Below are 24,362 nucleotides of genomic sequence, written 5' to 3' on the forward strand. Positions count from 1 at the left end.
TGGCTCAGTGATTAGGGCGCTCGACTACTGATCCGGAGTTCCCGGGTTCAAACCAGACCGCGGCGGCTGCGTTTTTATGGAGGAAAAACGCTAAGGCGCCCGTGTGCTGTGCGATGTCAGTGCACGTTAAAGATCCCCAGGTGGTCGAAATTTTTCCGGAGCCCTCCACTACGGCACCTCTTCTTCCTTTCTTCTTTCACTCCCTCCTTTATCCCTTCCCTTACGGCGCGGTTCAGGTGTCCAACGATATATGAGACAGATACTGCGCCATTTCCTTTCCCCAAAAACCAATAATAATAATAATAATAATAATAATAATAATAATAATAATAATAATAATAATAATGATAATAATAATAATAATTATTATTATTATTATTATTATTATTATTATTATTATTATTATTATTATTATTATTATTATTATTATTATTATTATTATTATTATTATTATTATTATTATTATTATTATTATTATTATTATTATTATTATTATTATTATTATTATTATTATCACTGAGTGAGTGTCAGAGTAGAGATCCGTCATCACTTCAAATAGGAGAAGAAATGTGCCTCGGTTGCCTAGTCGGCGGGAATTAAGCACTGAGTGAGTATCGGAGTAAAGATCCGTCATCACTTCCTTCAGAGGCGCATTAGGTTCTAGGTCATAAATGACATCTTTGGAAGCCGGGTCAGATGCTAGATAGGCCTGTACAGGGACATACTGACACTCGCTGATATATAATTTGTCAATGTCACAGATCTTTTCAGCATCGACAAGTGACGTTACTTGTACAGTGATGGAATTGGAGGGACGGTGGTAAATAAAACCGCAGTATCCTGAGATGTCCAGTGCACGGTCAATGGGGTTCCTGCACCGATCTTGAAGGAACTGACGTTATGTAGTATTGCGAGGTAGGCTTTAGTTCAGGGAGTGAATATTTCGAAGGTGTCGTCTTTGAAGGCGTAGGATCGGTTCGCTGCGGTCATCAGAAATAGTCCGAACAGGAGTGGTCAGGAGTGGTATAGGGGTAGGCACTGGAATAGGCAAGGCGATAGGGGTTAACGACGGTTCGTCCCCTGGAAGTGAAGACGGCGACTTTGAGCAGCGTTGAAATACCGGGTGCCGGAGGTGCTGAGGAGACATCCGTGAGGTGGAAGGGTAGGCGAAACGGCAGACGCATTGATAGGAGGACGTGATCTTTCATTCCATAATTACTGTTCATGTCCGTTGGCCAGGCTGAAGTAGGCCTGCGCGCCTCTCGGAACGAACGTCGGCATCGTGAAGGCTGTGTCAGAGGGTCCATTCCGAGATCTTGTGGCGTTCTTGGGATCTTCAGGCAACGTGAAGAGATGACACTATGGCCGGAAAGTTAAACACAGCACATAAAAGCACAGAATTAGCCACTCGGTAGAGACAGGGCGACAGCCCAATTTTGGCCTTCATCGTCTTCATGCTATTAGTTCTTGTCGAAGCTTTCAACCCATTGCTATTAGTTTCAGCCCTATGTTGTCTTTCTTCGCTTCATTCAATGGCGACCTTGAAGCCGTACATTGAACTCGGGGTCGTTAGGACGCATGAAAGTATCGTCCTTGCCTACCTCCTAGAAAAACTGAAAAGAAGGAATTTGAAGCTTCCCTAGGCTGCCCGTATTTCGTCTGATGCAATTTACGTTCACATTCAGGCAGACATCTTTTTTTCTGTACGCGGGCCTTCATCGGATGTCGATGTCATTTCAGCGAAAGAGAATCAATACCAACTGCGTGCGAATGAGATTGCTTGCTCTTCGGAGCACTCTCGATACTCGGAAAATGAATGTGTTCCTCGAAAATAGCCTTCGTTTCTTTCATGGGGATCAGCGAATTCGCAAGCAAAGGAATGGCCGATTGAAACTATGTTCGACATACAGCGTTCTTTTCCATCGCGGCTTTAATAACCGCCGCAGCCAGATTGATTTCCCATTTTTCAATCTTCTCAAGGAAACGTACCAGAAGAAAACTGAAGGAAGAGGGGGGGGGGGGTAGTAATTTTTTTTATGTAACCGCTTCTACCTCTGAGAGAGATCATTCATTCTGCAAATGAGCAATCACAACTCTGCAAAGGAACCAACCACAAGTTGATTCACTTCGAATTTCGGTGCTGGAATCTTTTTCTTCCTTCCTATTTTACGATGTAGGCACTGAAAATACCCTTGCCACCACCCGTCTCAGACAGAATTGCTTCCAGTGCCACATTGCGCAAATTCGCAGCGTGCTTTTGCCAGTTCCTTTAACCTCCCTAGATTTTCGGATAATGTTAGGGCTACCTACACAACTAAATATCATAGGGCCAGAAATAAGATGAAATATAGATATGTTCGTTTAATCAAGAAAGATTAAAACTGAAATCTGCAAGTGTCGCTTCAGTTACAGCGCTGTTAGACGGGTTAGTTGGATTCCTGAGTAGTATGCTGCCAATTGCTTGCCTCTTCATGAAAATCATTGTTATGCATTGGTGTCTCAGCAGCTTCAGTCAGGAATTTGGGCTCAACAACCTTTTTGGTATAGACGACTGCCAAAAAAGACTCGTGCACAAAAAAATGAAATTGGTGCCCTAATTACGGCAATAAAATGGGAATTTCAGTCTTTGGTGAGGTCTGAAATTATCACCAAATGCCTTAACTAACAAAATGGAGTCAGCTGAAGCAGCACTCTGGAACGAAACTTTCTCGTATGGAGTGGAAACGCCTTGTCCCTCCACGGCTGGACGTCGTTGCGGAATCGAGATGATTATGCACGTAGCAATTGTAATCAAACAGACACTTTCAGAATTGCTTGTGAAGTGCCTTCAGAGCTCTGTAGCCTTTCACTTCTGTTGTACGTTTGTTTCGTAACTCCTGTACTCCACGCTGAACCCGCCTAGCTTCTTAGGTGGCACGAAGTGACGTGCTATCACGAAACATCTTCTCGACACGCGGGCTCGTTACGGTGCGAACTATTGGTCTCGAATGCTGTGCTGTATGAAGGAAGAGGTCGAGACTAGAGTCGCAAAGGCAATCAACTAGTTTATGGCGCATTTCTGGTGTCGCGGCATAAGTTCTACATCTGCTTCCTCAGCCCCGGCAAAATCAATCTGAAAACTTTCACATATCCACCATCACTTGAATCAGTTTTATTACTTTGCGGCAATAGAAGCATCTCCGCTTTATCCCCTTCAATAGCATATCCGCTTCGTTTTATGACATTTAAAAAGTCACCCGAACAATTCCCTTTCTGGGTCATTCAAGCTTCGGAGCGCGAAGTGCTGCTTCCTGAACTGCTTGTGGAGCCCTGTTAGCGTTTATTTCTTATTAGGCCACAGGCGGTTTACTAGTTTTTATATTATAATTTTTTCATCGCTGCATACGCGTCGCTTTTTTTTATCACCAAATTTTCTTTTACTACTGAGCACTTATTCTTCGTTTAAAATATTTTTGAAAGGCAAAGGGCCTATTAGACGAACAGTAAAAGACCAACTCCATGAAATTATCTGTTCCCATCGGGTATCGTTGTTATAATAAGGGATGCACGAATCTCCCGATTCTTTTCAAAATTTTAAGAATTGGTCCTTTCAAAAACACTGGGTGAAAAACCGATTTAAATATTAGCAATCTCGGAGTGTTTCCTCTGCAAGGCAAACAGCACGTTTACTATTTTTGTTGTTGTTGTTCTCCCTGTTGTGCTTGTTCTCGGCGTCAACATCATCGTCCCCGTTCTTGTGAATTCTACAAACGAGCGGATAGAATCAGACAATGGCGTGTGCAAATCTTTCTGCTACCGCTAATAGTGCTAGAAGCGAAAGACATTTTCTTAGCGCGTGATTATTCTTTACAGCACGAGCACTGTTTTCCACTGAAAGAAAACTAAATGTTGTCTCTGGTGTCAAAAGCGACTGTTTCATTTAACCGTGCTTGCAGATGGCCTCCCTGTATTGAGTAGTGTACAAGTTGTGGCTGTGACACCGGCTGTATGTCGCGGCCCAACACACTGACACACACTGTTAATTTTCATCCTAATGAGCGCCCGCTACACAGAAGCGCGTACACAGAATTGATGTTAGCCAACATAAAAACAGCTTAACAGTTCGATGAACAGCATTTTTTCTCCAATTACCTTCCATCTCATGTTTCATCTTCTTGTCTCTTCTATGACGTCACTGTGTTGTCTTGATTGTTTGTCCCAGATTTCTGGCACTGCGTCACGCAAAGCATTCTTGCTCTGTTCAGCATGCCATCTGTCATTAAAATATCAGGACGCCGATTTCGGGGCACCACGTGTCGTTATTCCTCGACCGACAAGTTTAGTATTCTATAAAAACAACGTATCATCACCGTCAAATGAAAGGCCAACATAACAAATGAAATCGAACACCAGCAATCCTGAACAATAGCGGCTGGAGAAGAAATCAGCTGCCTATGCGCCTTAGTAAGGCGTAAAGAGCGGTCTTTACGCCTTGTATGCAAAAATAGACCGTTATATTATGCCAGCTCCTTAGTGCAACATCTTCCAGTTTTGCTGTTAGAGATCCAATTATATTGTTCAGGTTTTATTTGACAATGATATTACTTACACATGCATCTTTACGTTTCCTAGGCTTTTCCTAGATAATTTTTCTCTTAACACTGCGTGTGCCACAGCTGAACCTCTTCTCTATTTTTCTACTGGGGCAAACCTCAAGTTTATTTTTGCCATTTGGCCGCCGTATTTTCACAGTTCTCTACATTTCCCGACTGACTCCATGGTAAGTACGGGACAGGTTACCTGTCACGCTGTTTACCCAATAACCTAGTTCGGAACTTTCTTTGATTTGACCGTGTTTAGCTTTTTTTCCCCTGAAACAAAAATTTAGCAGAAGGGCAATCTTAAGCGTCAGTTCAGTAATATTGAACGACGAGGAGCCGGTTTGTAAATTGAGCATGTTCAAAAGGCGTGACCTTTTAAATGAATGTAGGTTGGAATATCTGAACAGGAGAACGCGAGTTAAGCATATTCAGGCTTCGATACAATTGCACACATCTACTAGGGCACAACCACACACTTCCTTCCGTTCAGTCCCGTGCTTCGTTCGGAATACGTTAGAGAAGGAATAGCAGAAAAGCCTCACTCCCTCCACACCTTGGATCTGGGCGGCTGTCTTCGTCTTCGTGGCAGTATTCCCATCGAGGCGCGTTCGTGGTGGTTGTCCAGGACAGGCCATTGAGCCGGAGGGCATTGGTGCGTGCCTGACAATAAAACGCTCACACAAAGGGACTCTTCCGGTGTTCAGGGGCACAGAAGCCGCTAATAGGCTCCGATTCACTGGCTCGTGTGTTTTCGGGTCTAGGTGCTTCACATTTGTCATCGTTTGTCGGGCCAATCATCCTGCTGTCACCCGTCTTGCTTATAATGGTCCGGAAGATCCTTTTTTCGCTTCCTAGCTGCCATCCGCGCTACATCGATTATTGCTTAGTTTACCCATCAAGTATAGAGTGGATGGCTGTGTTCGTTGTAAGGCGCCTTTCAAAACCACACGCTGTGAAAGTCATTACGATTTTTTTAATTTTTTGTCCTGATGTGATACAACTGTGTTCAGTGGCAACTAAAGAAACTACAATGATTCGCGTTTGCGGTCAGCGAGTTATTTGCTACCACGAGGGTTAAGCTGCAACTTATGCAGCTCATCACGAACTTGCAATAAATTTTTCCGACTATCGTAAAACAGCGGATATCTGTATTCTTACTTGTTACTTTTTTTTCCCCTGTGACCAGGGCATAATCACGGTTTAGCCAACTGCGCCAACTGAAAGGCGCACGTGCGAATGAGAGCATGTCTGGCTAATAAAGAAAGAATTCTACGTTCTGAAATTCTAGCATATAATACCAAGCCGGACTGAAGCGCTGAGAAGAGAAAATGTAACTTTTCTTTTTTTAACGCTAAAAGTTTTTTACTACATTCGCGGAAGGATGGGAACACGTCACCAGTTGCGTGATCAGTTTTTGAGTGAAGAAATGTGCCGGTAGATCGAACGTTCGGGCATGAACTTTCGGGAAGGGACTGTTAAGACTAATGCAAACCACTCGCGTTTTGCCCTTGTCTAATAGGACCACGTACACAGGCACTTACGTGCAAACAATACAAACATCACTTCCCGGCTTTCTGCTCATAGATTTAATGTAGCACGAAAGGAGCTGGCATCGCTGACGTCTTAAATAGTGGATGTGTATGCGTCTGCACGTGAGAGGCAAAGACAAATAGAAGTAAGAATGCTGAGAAAAAAACTATTTAAAAAGAAGCAGCAGCGCCCCGTTTGCCAAGTAGTCCTAACTGTGCGATATGAAATGTTTTATATCATGCCTTTTTTGCTGCTACATAATCGCATTATGTTCAATCTATGTGATAACCGCGAATTCGCCCCGAACACACGTTGTCTGCTATTCAAGACACGAATATGTCAGCCTATAATCACAGTATCCTTCCAGGGCCTGTTCAGCGCATGCGCAAGACGGCACCAAACAGATAGTTTGGAGTTTGGAGGGGGGCAGAGACTTTTGACCCTGACTGTACTTCAACAACAATCACTATCCAGGAAGAGAAATACTTCTTTGAGAGCAAATAAGCATATAAGGCAAGGGAAAAGAGGTGCTCGTTACAGCACACATGACGGAAGCCAACTGCCACCGAACCAAGTAGCATAGGGAATGTTTTTTTTATTTTTTCTATTCGTGGTGCTAATCAATTGCAGATTAATAGTGTAAATATTTAAAGAGTTGAACAGAATTGTTAAGAAAGGTGAAGAAAAAGAACCACAAGCCACCGTTTGGATCCAACCCCACGACATCTGAATTTCGCGTTCGGTGCTCTACCAACTAAGCCGCGGTGCCGGCTGCCCAATTTTCGGCTTTCAGCGGTATTTGTGAGCAGTGTGACGTAACCTTGAGAGTGGTAACCAGCACCGCTCTCGTCCATAGCGGCGGACGTAGTACGTCCTGTATTACCGCGAGTGTCATGTAGGAACCTGGTCGAAAGGTATGGACGGTGGCTCTGCGAGAACCCTCTGATGCTGCCTACGGCATCAAGACTGTCATATTCGAGGCCCTCAATAAACTATTAAGCAGACACGGGAAAGCAAAAAAAGTGCTCGTTATTACATACATGATGGAAGCCAACAGCCACCGAAACACACAAGCCACACAACCATACAGAAGCCAACAGCCAACAGCAACAGCCACCGTGGGGTCAGACCACACCGGCGGCTGGTGGTTGTTTTTTTCTGCTTTCATATAAAAATTCATTGAATATTTAAACAATTAACGCGCAGTTAATTAAGAGCGCAAACAAAAAACATCTATGCTCCTTGGTTGCGGTGCGTGTTGACTAACGTCGATCATGCTCTTTGCAAGCAGTATTTCTTTGCTTAGTCTAGTGGATACTGAGGGCTATTAAGAGCGCACAATTGACTTGTGGCCCTTAGCTGTGTATGGAAAATTGATGTCGTACGTGCTTCTATCTTAGTTAAGCAGAAGTTACCCCCAGGGTTTGCGAAATAGGCCATCGAACCTTAGCGCCCTCATCTCACTTTTGATATCTGATATAAGTGGCATCTCGAATGATTTGAATGAAGGAAAACAAACTATTCGCTACCTCATCATCGAAAATACCACTGAAAAACCCCACGTGAGATTTCCTGAGCAAGGACTAGCTTCGGCATGTCTTTCTACATCAAATGTGCGTCCAGGACTCCAGAAAATATCTCTGGCATGGCTTTGAGCACACGAACTCCTGCGAAACTTTCAAACTTTGGATCGCATTGCGCATCTTTAAATCACAACACAAAAACAGGACTGTCATGTTCGCCAGAAACCTAGACAACTTTTTCTAAAGACGTCGAGTCCAAATTCTTTAAGGTGGCGTTTAATTTCCCATCCATGTTTTCTCCTGGATATATCTCTTTGCAGCCCAGATGTTATATTAAGTCAACATTGCGAGTCCAGACTCCTCGTGCTGAAGAAAATATAAATAAATGTGGGAGCGCAGAAGCACGGGATGCGTTCTGAAAAATATCGACTTGACAGCTGTGAAAAAAGCTTTTAAGAAGATTCCCTCCGAGAGGAAAATGAAGATCGCATCTTAGGCTATTTTTGTCCTCACAGAAAGAACAAAGCTGAACAATAAGAGGAAAGCTGTCATAAGGGCTAGAGTTAAATATTGTACTTAAAACCTATTGCAAATAGCCACTCAAAACTGAAGGTCTCACCTGAGAAGTTCTCAAAGACATGACCCATCTAGACTCTCGAGCTCCCTTCGAGCGTGGGCGGCGACAACGGAGCTTGCATTGACGTGAAGCGCGCCCGTAGCTACGGCTAAGGTTTACTTCGTGAGCGCGAAGGGCGCCGGTCTGCGCCCCGTAGGCTTAGAGGGTGAACGCGTCTCCCACTAACGGCGAAGCTGTGCCGGTGTACAAACACGCCGTTCACCTTCTCCTCCAGATCAGAGCGCTAGTAAAAAGCTGCGCAGGCACAAGCTGCCAAGCCTCGCACTATTCGTTTCTCCTTAGCAGGCCATTAGCGATCCTCTTTATTTCTCGGGAGCGACCCCGGAGACTCACGAGCTGGAGGAGGTGGGCAGTGTTTGCCCGGCGACCGAAGCCTATGGCCGGCGACTCAGCTGGAAGAGGAGGGGGGCCACGACAAGCTACGGCCTCTCCACCTACGTCGTCCTCGAGGTAGTAAATGTTGGCCATAAACAAACGAAATGGCTTTTCAAAAACAAATGATAATAGTGTACTGCATAGTTTTGTCTCGCTTTATTTTTTGTTTGCCGCCGGTCGGCACGTTATCGCTGCCCACTAGCAGACGTGGATGTGCCGTCTGTGCTCAGTAACCTGGCTAAGTGCAGGTCTCTGACACTAAAAGTGATGTCTTTTCTCTCCATTGTCGTTACGGTCAAACCAACTTTTTTCACGAGGCTTGCCAGTGAGTTGCTGACTTCCTGACTGGCAATGAGAACAGCCCTATGTGCATCGTACAAAGCGTTCACGCAAAACGTCGTTTTTAAGTCGTTCTCGACGTCGTCCTTCACGCCGGGGATTGTGCGTAGTGTTGGAGTTTCCGGGGAAAGTTGATGGCATGGCTTCCTCCACGTGAGAGTGAAGGGAGTGTGAAGGCAGTGGTCTTATTAACTGCACGCCAGCTCGCCACCCTTCCCATTACCCGAAAACTACTGTTAAAGAGCTTCGAGAGCGGGAGGCCCAAACAAGGAAAGAGTATAAAAAGATTTCATGCATGCATCGTTGTACCTCTTAATTAGCATTACAAACGTAAATAGCGAAATCGCTGATTGCCTAGCTACTCTAAAGCATGATTCTAATTTTCGGCCTGCCAACTAGAGCGTACATATAGATTTCACTACTGTTCATTATTTATTACAGTCAAATTTCTGCGAAAGCAAATCTGAGCATCGATACATCAATATGCTTCCCATATCTCCTTTGCTAATGATTGTTAAGTCTATGACGAAGGCAGTTCCTCTTAGTGCAAAGGCATATCTTGCCAAATAATATCAAACATATACCACACGTGCAGTTCACGTTAGCCCTGCTTAATTCAGCGAACCTGCTCGCCACTAACAACAGTTGCTATGGCAAATTCAGAATATAAAGTTATCACTACACTATACCAGGAGTAATTAATGCAAGATCACTTTCTTTTTCGGTGGTATGCAGGCGTTCATAAATTTTTCAGAAGTGCGTGAGGGCGCGCGTTAAATAGATTTTAGCGGTGATTCATGTCATTAAAAAAAATTGCCGCATACAGCACTCATGTGAGGGTAGCGTGGATTACTGGCCGCGCTTTGATAAAGCTATACTGAACCCTTGGGACCACAAGCGTAGCCGAGTGGTGCCAACCAACTCCAAAATGCGGAGTTATCGCGCCATACACGCCGTTCTGGAGGACTGTGTTAAAATAATTCATACTTTAGGTAAATCACTGGAGAAAGAATATTTAAGAAGTCCACGTCTGTTCTAGCAGAAGATTTCTGTTTGTGTGTTTTCGAAAACAAACGACTGGTCTAAATAATGTATAACTGCCGAGGATGAGCTAGACGGCACTCTAAAGACAGAACTTATTAAGACTGTTGAGGCTTCCGGGGCTAGCACTGTTGTCAGGGAACCAGCCACGTATTCATAAAGCTGTTAGTAAGTTTTCGTGCGTGGCCTCTAGTGGCGATTATTCGACGCCTTAGAAATAGTGTCTGCTGTGCAGATGGCCTTCAGCCAACAGCAGGCAAGTGTTGCGTAAGAAGACGTATGTAATAAAGTCAAACGCCGGTAGCGATAGGCAATAATGCCGACGAAGACAATGCAAAAAAGGTTGACTCAAAATTCTTTATTGGCCAGTTAGCCCTACAGTGGAAATAATAAAGCAAGGTGTCGGTGACAGCAACGAGGAGGCGGGAGAAGGCTGAACGGCACCTGGTTAGGCGGCCTGGAGCGCTGTGCCCCCATCTCTGGACCATATCCTGATGCCTTTCTTTGTGCGTACCTCACAGTGCACGATAAAATAGATACCTTAGAAAAGGTTCATGTGAAAAACCCACCCAATGGAATCATTTACACATTTTGTTATACCGTCAAAAAAGCAGTAAAGGAGAACTGGAATGCCTGGATTTAAAATGTAAAAGTTAACAGGGCAAACTAGCACAGATGTCAGCATCGTCCGAACATTCGCGTGTATCAATGACCATTCAAATCACGCGGAAATGACATTGACACTCATTTTCACCTTCATCCACAAGTTTTCAAACACGGTAGCTCAAGCTACAAGAACAGCGTTGTAACCTTAGTTCATTCTCCACCACCCCGCTGCAGTTGGGCAGCCTCTCATTGCTGCAGCAGGTGCGTACCGTACCCCCCGCACATTCTAGGAAACGGATCTCGGACATAGGCGTCCGTGTTTATACCAGAGCACCAGACGTCGTATACTTCGATGTACTGTCCTTCTCCTGAAACTCGCGATTTTCAACAGAGATCAGCATAAAGTTTTGTCCTTCGCCGTTCATGGTTTAACGCGATATACCCCCCCGCTGCAGTTGGGCCGCCTCTCATTGCTGCAGCAGGTGCGTACCGTACCCCCCGCACATTCTAGGAAACGGATCTCGGACATAAGCGTCCGTGTTTATACCAGAGCACCAGACGTCGTATCCTTCGAAGTACTGTCCTTCTCCTGAAACTCGCGATTTTCAACAGAGATCAGCATAAATTTTTGTCCTTCGCCGTTCATGGTTTAATGCGATATACCCCCCCGCTGCAGTTGGGCCGCCTCTCATTGCTGCAGCAGGTGCGTACCGTACCCCCCGCACCTTCTAGGAAACGAATCTCGGACATAAGCGTCCGTGTTTATACCAGAGCACCAGACGTCGTATACTTCGAAGTACTGTCCTTCTCCTGAAACTCGCGATTTTCAACAGAGATCAGCATAAAGTTTTGTCCTTCGCCGTTCATGGTTTAACGCGATATACCCCCCCCCCCCGCTGCAGTTGGGCCGCCTCTCATTGCTGCAGCAGGTGCGTACCGTACCCCCCGCACATTCTAGGAAACGGATCTCGGACATAAGCGTCCGCGTTTATACCAGAGCACCAGACGTCGTATACTTCGAAGTACTGTCCTTCTCCTGAAACTCGCGATTTTCAACAGAGATCAGCATAAAATTTTGTCCTTCGCCTTTCATGGTTTAACGCGATATACCCCCCGCTGCAGTTGGGCCGCCTCTCATTGCTGCAGCAGGTGCGTACCGTACCCCCCGCACATTCTAGGAAACGGATCTCGGACATAAGCGTCCGTGTTTATACCAGAGCACCAGACGTCGTATACTTCGATGTACTGTCCTTCTCCTGAAACTCGCGATTTTCAACAGAGATCAGCATAAAGTTTTGTCCTTCGCCGTTCATGGTTTAACGCGATATACCCCCCCCCCCCCCCGCTGCAGTTGGGCCGCCTCTCATTGCTGCAGCAGGTGCGTACCGTACCCCCCGCACATTCTAGGAAACGGATCTCGGACATAAGCGTCCGTGTTTATACCAGAGCACCAGACGTCGTATACTTCGATGTACTGTCCTTCTCCTGAAACTCGCGATTTTCAACAGAGATCAGCATAAAGTTTTGTCCTTCGCCGTTCATGGTTTAACGCGATATACCCCCCCGCTGCAGTCGGGCCGCCTCTCATTGCTGCAGCAGGTGCGTACCGTACCCCCCGCACATTCTAGGAAACGGATCTCGGACATAAGCGTCCGTGTTTATACCAGAGCACCAGACGTCGTATACTTCGAAGTACTGTCCTTCTCCTGAAACTCGCGATTTTCAACAGAGATCAGCATAAAGTTTTGTCCTTCGCCGTTCATGGTTTAACGCGATATACCCCCCCCCCCCCCCGCTGCAGTTGGGCCGCCTCTCATTGCTGCAGCAGGTGCGTACCGTACCCCCCGCACATTCTAGGAAACGGATCTCGGACATAAGCGTCCGTGTTTATACCAGAGCACCAGACGTCGTATCCTTCGAAGTACTGTCCTTCTCCTGAAACTCGCGATTTTCAACAGAGATCAGCATAAAGTTTTGTCCTTCGCCGTTCATGGTTTAACGAGATATACCCCCCCGCTGCTGTCGGGCCGCCTCTCATTGCTGCAGCAGGTGCGTACCGTACCCCCCGCACATTCTAGGAAACGGATCTCGGACATAGGCGTCCGTGTTTATACCAGAGCACCAGACGTCGTATACTTCGATGTACTGTCCTTCTCCTGAAACTCGCGATTTTCAACAGAGATCAGCATAAAGTTTTGTCCTTCGCCGTTCATGGTTTAATGCGATATACCCCCCCGCTGCAGTTGGGCCGCCTCTCATTGCTGCAGCAGGTGCGTACCGTACCCCCTGCACCTTCTAGGAAACGAATCTCGGACATAAGCGTCCGTGTTTATACCAGAGCACCAGACGTCGTATACTTCGAAGTACTGTCCTTCTCCTGAAACTCGCGATTTTCAACAGAGATCAGCATAAAGTTTTGTCCTTCGCCGTTCATGGTTTAACGCGATATACCCCCCCCCCCCCCGCTGCAGTTGGGCCGCCTCTCATTGCTGCAGCAGGTGCGTACCGTACCCCCCGCACATTCTAGGAAACGGATCTCGGACATAAGCGTCCGTGTTTATACCAGAGCACCAGACGTCGTATACTTCGATGTACTGTCCTTCTCCTGAAACTCGCGATTTTCAACAGAGATCAGCATAAAGTTTTGTCCTTCGCCGTTCATGGTTTAACGCGATATACCCCCCCGCTGCAGTTGGGCCGCCTCTCATTGCTGCAGCAGGTGCGTACCGTACCCCCCGCACATTCTAGGAAACGGATCTCGGACATAAGCGTCCGTGTTTATACCAGAGCACCAGACGTCGTATACTTCGATGTACTGTCCTTCTCCTGAAACTCGCGATTTTCAACAGAGATCAGCATAAAGTTTTGTCCTTCGCCGTTCATGGTTTAACGCGATATACCCCCCCCCCGCTGCAGTCGGGCCGCCTCTCATTGCTGCAGCAGGTGCGTACCGTAACCCCGCACATTCTAGGAAACGGATCTCGGACATAAGCGTCCGTGTTTATACCAGAGCACCAGACGTCGTATACTTCGAAGTACTGTCCTTCTCCTGAAACTCGCGATTTTCAACAGAGATCAGCATAAAGTTTTGTCCTTCGCCGTTCATGGTTTAACGCGATATACCCCCCCCCCCCCGCTGCAGTTGGGCCGCCTCTCATTGCTGCAGCAGGTGCGTACCGTACCCCCCGCACATTCTAGGAAACGGATCTCGGACATAAGCGTCCGTGTTTATACCAGAGCACCAGACGTCGTATACTTCGATGTACTGTCCTTCTCCTGAAACTCGCGATTTTCAACAGAGATCAGCATAAAATTTTGTCCTTCGCCGTTCATGGTTTAACGCGATATACCCCCCCGCTGCAGTTGGGCCGCCTCTCATTGCTGCAGCAGGCGCGTACCGTACCCCCCGCACATTCTAGGAAACGGATCTCGGACATAAGCGTCCGTGTTTATACCAGAGCACCAGACGTCGTATACTTCGATGTACTGTCCTTCTCCTGAAACTCGCGATTTTCAACAGAGATCAGCATAAAGTTTTGTCCTTCGCCGTTCATGGTTTAACGCGATATACCCCCCCGCTGCAGTTGGGCCGCCTCTCATTGCTGCAGCAGGTGCGTACCGTACCCCCCGCATATTCTAGGAAACGGATCTCGGACATAAGCGTCCGACCCGCCGCGGTGGCTCAGTGGTTAGGGCGCTCGACTACTGATCCGGAGTTCCCGGGTTCGAACCCGACCGCGGCGGCTGCGTTTTTATGGAGGAAAAACGCTAAGGCGCCCGTGTGCTGTGCGATGTCAGTGCACGTTAAAGATCCCCAGGTGGTCGAAATTATTCCGGAGCCCTCCACTACGGTACCTAATTCTTCCTTTCTTCTTTCACTCCCTCTCTTATCCCTTCCCTTACGGCGCGGTTCAGGTGTCCAACGATATATGAGACAGATACTGCGCCATTTCCTTTCCCTTAAAAAAAAACAATTATTATCATAAGCGTCCGTGTTTATACCAGAGCACCAGACGTCGTATACTTCGAAGTACTGTCCTTCTGAAACTCGCGATTTTCAACAGAGATCAGCATAAAGTTTTGTCCTTCGCCGTTCATGGTTTAACGCGATATACCACCCCGCTGCAGCTGGGCCGCCTCTCATTGCAGCAGCCGGTGCGTACCGTAGCCTTCGCACCTTCTAGGAAACGAATCTCGGCCATAGGCGTCCGTGTTTATACCAGACCACCAGACGTCGTATACTTCGAAGTACTGTTCTTCTCCTGAAACTCGCGATTTGCAACGCAACAGCGATCAGCATAAAGTTTTGTCCTTCGCCTTTCATGGTTTAACGCGATATACCCCCCGCTGCCGTTGGGCCGCCTCTCATTGCTGCAGAAGGTGCGTACCGTACCCCCCGCACATTCTAGGAAACGGATCTCGGACATAAGCGTCCGTGTTTATACCAGAGCACCAGACGTCGTATACTTCGATGTACTGTCCTTCTCCTGAAACTCGCGATTTTCAACAGAGATCAGCATAAAGTTTTGTCCTTCGCCGTTCATGGTTTAACGCGATATACCCCCCCGCTGCAGTTGGGCCGCCTCTCATTGCTGCAGCAGGTGCGTACCGTACCCCCCGCACATTCTAGGAAACGGATCTCGGACATAAGCGTCCGTGTTTATACCAGAGCACCAGACGTCGTATACTTCGATGTACTGTCCTTCTCCTGAAACTCGCGATTTTCAACAGAGATCAGCATAAAGTTTTGTCCTTCGCCGTTCATGGTTTAACGCGATATACCCCCCCGCTGCAGTTGGGCCGCCTCTCATTGCTGCAGCAGGTGCGTACCGTACCCCCCGCATATTCTAGGAAACGGATCTCGGACATAAGCGTCCGACCCGCCGCGGTGGCTCAGTGGTTAGGGCGCTCGACTACTGATCCGGAGTTCCCGGGTTCGAACCCGACCGCGGCGGCTGCGTTTTTATGGAGGAAAAACGCTAAGGCGCCCGTGTGCTGTGCGATGTCAGTGCACGTTAAAGATCCCCAGGTGGTCGAAATTATTCCGGAGCCCTCCACTACGGTACCTATTTCTTCCTTTCTTCTTTCACTCCCTCTCTTATCCCTTCCCTTACGGCGCGGTTCAGGTGTCCAACGATATATGAGACAGATACTGCGCCATTTCCTTTCCCCTAAAAAAAACAATTATTATCATAAGCGTCCGTGTTTATACCAGAGCACCAGACGTCGTATACTTCGAAGTACTGTCCTTCTGAAACTCGCGATTTTCAACAGAGATCAGCATAAAGTTTTGTCCTTCGCCGTTCATGGTTTAACGCGATATACCACCCCGCTGCAGCTGGGCCGCCTCTCATTGCAGCAGCCGGTGCGTACCGTAGCCTTCGCACCTTCTAGGAAACGAATCTCGGCCATAGGCGTCCGTGTTTATACCAGACCACCAGACGTCGTATACTTCGAAGTACTGTTCTTCTCCTGAAACTCGCGATTTGCAACGCAACAGCGATCAGCATAAAGTTTTGTCCTTCGCCGTTCATGGTTTAACGCGATATCAATTCATTATCTACACCATTAAAGAGTTTTTTCCTGTGATGCGCTATCAATTGCTAAAAAAAGATCACAGTAGGCCGCTCCTCCTGCGGAGGGGACAGTTAATGGTAAGCTTGCTCTGAAGGAAAGTTGGGCACTTGGGAAGGCTTAAACAAGGTGCACGAGTATTGCAAAAGTCACTCCTCATTACACAATAACCAAGTTTTGTTGTTTTTTCCTAGGATGAGGCTACTCAATCTTTTCTCTAAGGCTACTAAAGTACTGGTAACATGTTATAATCGCTTATTGTTTCCTACATTCGTGTGAAGAACGCGAAGCGGCTGTCCAACGAGACCATTTGATTATCCTATTCTCAGGAATGACAAAGGAGACATTTCTTGAGGTAGAAAGAAAGCGTAAATGACAAAATGTTCTTCATGAAGCAGCTCTGCGCCTCCGTCAGGCACCCTGATAGAATGCACTTTCGCTCTGCAAAGCACAGTTTTGTTAGTAGGAACATTGTACCATCGACTTAAAGCGGGGTGACTCGTCGCGCCCGCTTTGCAGCAAATGCCACCAACACATCGGCGCTCCTCGATCAACTGCACAAATATGAAGGCATCCATGCGTGTTCCAAGGGAGCAGTAGGCCCTCCCCATTTTGTATAGCATCGACGCGTGCAAGCTTGAGCGGATGTTCATGGAAGCCACAAAAAATTCACCTAAAAATACGTGGCCTCTTGCGCCACGTGGTAGCGACACATCGTAAATCATTGTTGAGCGCCACTTTTCTTGTCGCGGTGATAACGAAGCCGCGTTCTGAGGCAACCTCCTCCCAGTGGAATAAATGGCAAAATAAATGAAAATGGTTATCAAGCCGGCATGTCGAGATAGTCTATTTTCTGCCCGCGTGCATATAGTTCAAAAAACACTTTCTTCACTTTGCGTTGTCTGTAAGAGGCCAACGTCTCTGGAATTCTGTTTACTTAATTATTGATTATCGTGCCTCTCAAAGAGTAGTGCAAAGAGGTCCCACGAATAAGAACTTTCATGCTGAAGGTTTTCATTTAAAGCCCGAAGGATCACAGATGCAACATCACCAGCCAAAGCTGGAGTGGTGCTGTCGCCCTCTAATAGTTTCAATAAGCACATTAGTTAGCTATGATAACGCGTAGCCTAATCGATTGAAAGCTGAATTTGGAGCGACCTTTGCCTCAGTGGTTTTCAGAGTACCGTCATGGAGCAGAGAGTTTTAAAGGTAGGATAAATAAGCCTATTAATTTTAGAGAGAATGATCGCCTTCAAGAAATCGATTCTTATTAAGAAGTGTTTTCGAAATGTGGCTCGGCACCAGTTAACGCAGCGGTAACGAAGAACTTTAAGAGAAAAGCTTTCAGCTGCCAGAGGTTACTGGAATTGAGGTCTGGAAAACAGGGTGCTCCCGCTCCTCAAACAGCCGAGGTGCTTATCCCTTGTTCTGTTCCTCAGCACCTGAAGAGAATGTTGCTTACTTGGTGCCGTGTTTTTTTCCGTAACAGCACTGAGGCTATCGATTTTCCCGGGTCCCGCAATTCCCCCGGCTGTAATTTAGAATCCCATCTCGTGTGTACCGCGCTAGAAGAGCCCTTGGCTAGTGGGGGCAGGAATCTGTCCGTCGCTGTTTCCTGCGGCATCGAGTCATTAGTTTGACGCTGTACCGGAGCTTCCCCGAATAGTTTAAGGATTGTACGAAACTGAGTTTGCAACTTACCTGACGTCACGCCGGTCGTTATCGCATGTTCAGAGTCGTTTTCATCATGCCTGAAAATTTCTGTGCCCGTGCAATGCTTACGTTCGAACTCAAGGATTTGCTCATTTTTGTACTTGGCGCAAAAGCTGACACTGTCTTCATTTGAATGCTTTTTTATTGTATTTACGTAGTTCGCGGGTTGTGCATATGTGTCGTTTCACGGGTTAATCTCAACGAGAAGTGTTGGAAGTCCGCGCTGATTGCATTACGAGGTGAAGTTGTGCAACAAAGAACCTGATTATATTTGAGAAGATGAAAAGTTTTTCTTGCAGGTTTGTCGTCCCTCACGAAGTTGTGGTTCTGGGATGCTTACGCTTGATCCTAGTTTCTATCCGAAAACGTGATTAAGCAGCCATCCCGTAAAAGTTAATATACAGCCGCCATGCTAGCAAAGCGTCTTTTTTAAAGTGCAAGCGAAAAAAAGGGTCTGTTGATAGCTACAAGCAAAAGAAGACAAAATTTTTTTTTGCTTTAGCGCCCAAACGACATTCGCGAGCTCTCGCTGTAGTTTTCGACTTCTGTCAGGTATGGCAACCACGAAGAGAATTAAGCATTGAAGAAAAACTCTCGGGTCTGCCATTTGACTGAACCACAAAATTTTTTGCGCGAAGATGGATCCCAAAATTTACTTTCCTGAGTGCATCAACAAGAAAAAAAGTGGTATATTTACTCAAATTCAAACAGCAGAAGTGTTTAGAGAACTGCCTGTTTCTTCAGTGCTCAAAGTACAATTGTGACGATCTTGAGAATTAAAATCATCTCCCACAACTATTTTCACACACAGAGTATTGAACTCGCTGGACACATTACGACAAAGACTCTGCAAGCGTGAAAAAGATTTTTTTTTTTGAAATATACAGCGCTAAGTGGTTGTCACTGACCGAGTACAGTATCATAAAGTATAATACAGTATCATTGCAAAAGAAGAAAGGTGGGATAGCTAGTGCTAAAAACAGAAGGCACAGCGAAAAAACACCAACGGTACACAGGCTAGCGCGTCTCCCGTCAGCGTGCGTTCCGTCGGTATCTTTTTGCTGCGCTTTGTGTTTTTAAGCGCCAGTAACTGTGTTTCGGCCAGAGTATCATTCCTTAACGAAAAATTTTTTGCCATACTATGAACTACTGCATAACAGCTGTCAGTTCAGTTGATTTCAATACAAACGTGACAAAAAGCAACAAATAATTATAAAACTAATTATATCCCTTTAAAAGGCCAAAGAGGACAATTTTTGTTGGTTGCATTTAGGTCGAAGCAGAGCAGAGGCTGAAAGAAAGGCAGGAAGGTTCACCGGAGAAGACGCCGGTTTGCCACCCTGCATTGGGGTATGTGATGAAGGGATATAAATGTGAAGGGGAAAAGAGGAGTAGCAGGAAAATGAAGTCATTGAGCTAAAATCGTGCAGCAAAGTCATTATCAGTCGTGCACGCCCGATGCTCTCAAGAAAAGGAGCAATGCTGGCAGGCCTTGAGTGCCGACGTTCGACGTAGCCACTGTCCGCGAATCGTATCTTTTTCAGGGCGCGTGGATCAAAACAACAAACTTTAGGAGCTATATGCACAGAATGCGCGTTGTGATTTCACCACACCTGCAGATGGCGCTTGCGGTGTTATCAGCCGTATTGAGAGCAAAGGAAAAATTACTTTATGGCATGATAGGCCGGGTGAAGAACGGAGTTTCATGTCCGGCTCCGTGAATTACAAGTGTGCGCAGCACCATTCTCGCCTGTCGGCGAACGCCTGAACCGCGCCGTAAGGGAAGAGAAAAGGGAAGGACAAATAGAAGAAAGGAAGGAAGAAGTGCTGTAGTGGAGAGCTCCGGAATAATATCTACCACCCGGGGATCTTTATCGTGCACTAACATCGCACAGCACACGGGCGCCCTAGCGTTTCCCCTCGACAGAAACGCAGCCGCCGCGGTCGGGTTCGAACCCGGGTACTTAGGATAAGTAGCCGAGCGCCCTAACCACTGAGCCACCGCAGCGGGTACCCCCGGATGGTCCAAATTATTCTGCAGCCCTCTACAACAGCACTCTTTCTTCCTGCCTTCTCTCAGTCCCTCCTTTGTCCCTTCCCTTACGATGCGGTTCAGGTGTCCGCCGAGATGTGAGGTAGATAAAGCGCCATTTCCTTACCCCAAAAACCAATTTTCAATTCAATCTTATGTGTAGTGTAGCCAAAAATAGAAAGACTTCACCAGCGCCACCCTCCTCCATAGCGGTGGACGTAGTACGCCCTGTATTACTGTGACTCTACGTAGGAACTTGGTCGAACGGTTACGGCGGAAGAAAAGAGAGAACCCTCTTATTTTACCTATGGCATCAAAACTGCCAGATTCGAGGACGCTCGATAAACTATTCAGCTGAGAAGTCGATGGAAAGAGGTGATGCGTCGGTACTTCGACTTTCCGCGAGTAGAAACCTGTTATATCAAAGGGATTGGCGTTGCGAAAAAAATAAGACAGACAAATATTGTGGTGCATGGCTCCTAGGAGTGACGTTTCCACTACCTTTGACTTTCCACAACGTGTGTCGTTCGGCGAATGTTTCAGCCTTAGAAAATCCGACGTCAACAAGTCTTTTTCACGTTTTTCAAGATAAGGACCAAGATTTTAAAGCTTTTTTTAAGGGTAAGTGTTTTAAGTCCTCAGGTTGGCGGCTAAAATGAAAAGAAATCAATGCACGCGTCTAAAGCCGCACCCAACACTCGTGGCGAAATATCCTTCCAAAGACAGGCGTCATTTAGTCACAGACTCGCTCTGAGCCGCACACTAAGTCCTGAAGATTATAAACAGCGTTCAGGAGAGACAACCGAAGTGAGGTGAGCTAAGCTGCGTAGGTATGCTGTCAGCAACGTAAGGCTTGACGCCGACGAATATGCTGCAGACTGCGCTTTTTCGTCTTACTTTCTACGCCAACTCAATGAATATTCAGAGCTGTGACACACCTACTCCTGCACAGAAGTTCGTTACGCGCCGCCTGTAGGCTGGAGAAGGAAGTAATCGAGTTCGATTTCTGCGGAAAACTTTCTAAACTTCCGTGGGTTTTTTTGCACCACAAGCTAATCAAGCTGCACCTGTGCTTATGTATACTAGACAACGCTAACTGAAGTTATTCCGAGGATAAACTTGAGAAAATATATTACCTTTCCTAAAGATATGTATTTTTTATGCGAGAAAACTGACATTTATTTTTTTTTATAACTCATCAGCTTCGCGCTGCAGAGCAGTCAATATTGGATCTCACAACTTTAGAGTTGGACTGCCAAGTGGCTTCGCCTTTTTACTTAAAATCATTCGATTCAATTTCGCGGGAGCACGTTTTCGTCTAAACACGTCAGAATTGCTGAAATGGTTAACGCTTACAAAGGAGATTGCAAGACCATTGTGCCCACGCGTACCTACGCGCGTTGCTCCGAAGACATTTTCACTGCCAAAATATATATTTTTCTCTGCCCTGAAGCTTAACCGGAATATATTTTTCCTGCCTCAAGAAAGACGCAATGCGGAAAAAAAACCACACAGCTGCTCGCGTCACTTCGAGATTGCTCGTGCAGCTGGTTTAGAAGGCTGCGGCGGAGAACAGCCTGGCGTACAAAGGCGCTATCCTGGGGCATGCCCACGTCCTTATGTCCTATGAAACTTGATGGTAACATTCTGGGACGCATTCAGTTTATAGATATAAACAGAATCAATAAAAAACCAAAAGATGTGTCTTTTAGGGTGCCCAAAAATAATCGTTCCCGAATAAGTTACTGCCCTTGTTCAAAGAAGAATACAAAATAAGTGCCAAACTGAAATAAAGGAAAATCGGCCAGCATGAGCACGAGAACGTGTTCAATACTTCATGTTCGCTGTATTACGCAATATTAATTCGAATAACCGCCCAGGGTTCACTCAGGCTTACCTCTGAAGCAACGAAGTTTGTGTTCATGAGTTCTTGGTTGCCCAACGTTTATACTTTTCAATCAAACTTCAATAAACAGCCTTCTTCGTCTGCGGCGGCTGCAAGCTGGAGCAAAATGGGGACATTGCATGAAAGTATTTTTCTTTGTGCCGTTTTTTTCCCCTGGCTTCGCTGCGCATCACTCCGCGGCAATGAATCTAAAAGCGCCCCCGAGAGGATAGCATTAAAAACTTGCGTTGTCCAGCCGAAAAAAATGTGCCCCTCTCCCCCCTCCCACCCCCCTGGCGCTGAGGCCAGGGGGCGGGGAGCGCCGCCTAGACGCAGGCCGGGAGGTCTTGTTCCCTGGCGGCGTCTTCGGCCAGTCGGATGAGGAGGAGCTGGAGCTCAGGGTCCGGGTTTCGCAGCGGGGTACAGTATGCAGGCAGTTACGTGGAGACCACTCCAAACTTGCACACTCTCAAAGCCGGTCCTGCGGAACTATATTTTAATGGACATTAGATCTGATAGGTGTATAAGCTGCGGGTTGTGAGGATCCCTCGACCACATTTTTTCAAAGTGCCCCTTTTCTCCCGGAAGGGCATATAATGTCGATAATAAAGAAACCTGGGAGACCTCGAGAGAAAAAAAATTTCTGGCGTGCGGTTGGTTTTAAGCTCTCTTCTAAGGGACACATTAAAGCAAAGCATTTTTTTTCGTAAATTTAAAGTAAAACCGCGTCTAAAACAATTCCATACTACTGTCCGCTCAAGGTGGACGCCTCGACGCTTCGGTCACGCCTAACGCTTCTGCTTTTGTATGCTATGAAAAAGAGACAAGGCCTGAGCACGAACTACGTCCTTTGACTTATTTTATTTTGCTTCATGTTGTTAAACAACGCGCACAATCAGAGTTACGTCCATTTCTTGAAAACTCGCCGCCGTAAGCCCCAGCTCCTCTGAAGCTCTAAGCGACAGCTTACGCGTTGGAGGAGAGAAGCTCAAAGTGTGCCCAAGCTTGTGCTCTCAATTGCGAGCGGCCTGCACCTTGTGAATCAGAAGTACTTGGCCACAGATATTGTATCCAGATGCTATCTGAACGACGCTCGCTAATTCAAAGTTACCCAAGGTCTCTGCATACAGTTAAACTGGCTATTTTAAAAGCATACCTCTGAATGATGTTGTACTGATGCAAAACTAGTGCCCATGAGCGTTGTTTTGAGCAGCTGTCGTTTTTGGTTTCTTAGTTTAGATGCGGCCACTTAGAAGCTTCATTTCAGTTAATAAGGTTGTTGCATCGGTGAAAAGTGCACCATACAATGTTAATGTTTTGTTAATTTATTTCAGTCCAGGCTGTGCATTGTCCTGGCACATAATCCTCACGTTGTAGTCGTGACAGAAACGTGGCTGCATCCTGATATTTCTGATTGTGAAATAACACCTTGTGGTTATACCATTTGCCGGAGCGACAGAGATGGTCGCGGTGGTGGCGTTGCCATAATATACAAAGAGTCCCTGCGGATCTCAAGGTTGCCAAACATAGAGGGGTTAGAAAGTGTTATACTCAAAGTATTCCTTGAGGAATGTCATCTAATTATTGGAGGATTCTACCGTCCCCCGAATTCGAATAACATATTTCTAGAAAAGCTTAATGAATTCCTATGCCGAAACGAAATCCGCTCAGCCAATTTGTTATTGACGGGTGATTTCAACTTTCCGTCAATAAATTGGTTGCCCGATACTCCGGTGGCTCTCACTGGTGCCTCCCAACTATTTCTCGATGTAGTGTTCTTTCATAACTTGACACAACTAGTCACTGAGCCCACCCGTGTACAAAACGACTCTCAATCAGTTCTGGACCTGTTTCTTGTTTCTGACAACCTGCTACGCCGAACACCACGTGTGTCTGTCTTAGAGGGAATATCAGACCATAAAATGTCAAGTTTATCTTTGCAGTTGCGCCCTATATCAAAGCTTCAGAAGAGAGAGACAACTATCCCGATCTTCTCACGTGCAAGTGATGTCGATATCTTAGATGCACTAGACACTTCATTTTCTTCCTTTTCCTGTTTGTACGAAACACAGAGTACCTCTGTTGAGCACATGTGGTGCTTCTTCAAAAACTTAGTTCACCGATGTATAAGCGATTTTGTGCCAAGAAAACGGAAAACTTTGCGCACTAGCAATCCTTGGATGACAAAAGATATTGCGCGTCTGGGACGTAAGCTTAAGAAAGCGAGACAACAACACTCAAAGCATCCTTCATCGGCCACTGCAGATAAGATTTCCATGCTACGCCTGTCGTTGCGGAACGCTATCAATACAGCCAAACACCAATTCCACACTGTACGTATGAAAAATTTCCTTGTTTCTTCTCCAAGCAAGTTCTGGCAATATCTCGCGCCACGCAAGAAATTGATTCTTGGCCTTTCTGCAGATAGTGCGGGTATGCACGACAAGTTAGAAACAGCGCAGGCGCTCAACCAGTACTTCAGCTCGATATTCACTCACGATGACGGCTGCAAGCCACATTTTTCTTC

The sequence above is a fragment of the Amblyomma americanum genome, chromosome 4 (assembly GCF_052857255.1).
Source record: "Amblyomma americanum isolate KBUSLIRL-KWMA chromosome 4, ASM5285725v1, whole genome shotgun sequence".
NCBI classification, from domain to species: domain Eukaryota; kingdom Metazoa; phylum Arthropoda; class Arachnida; order Ixodida; family Ixodidae; genus Amblyomma; species Amblyomma americanum.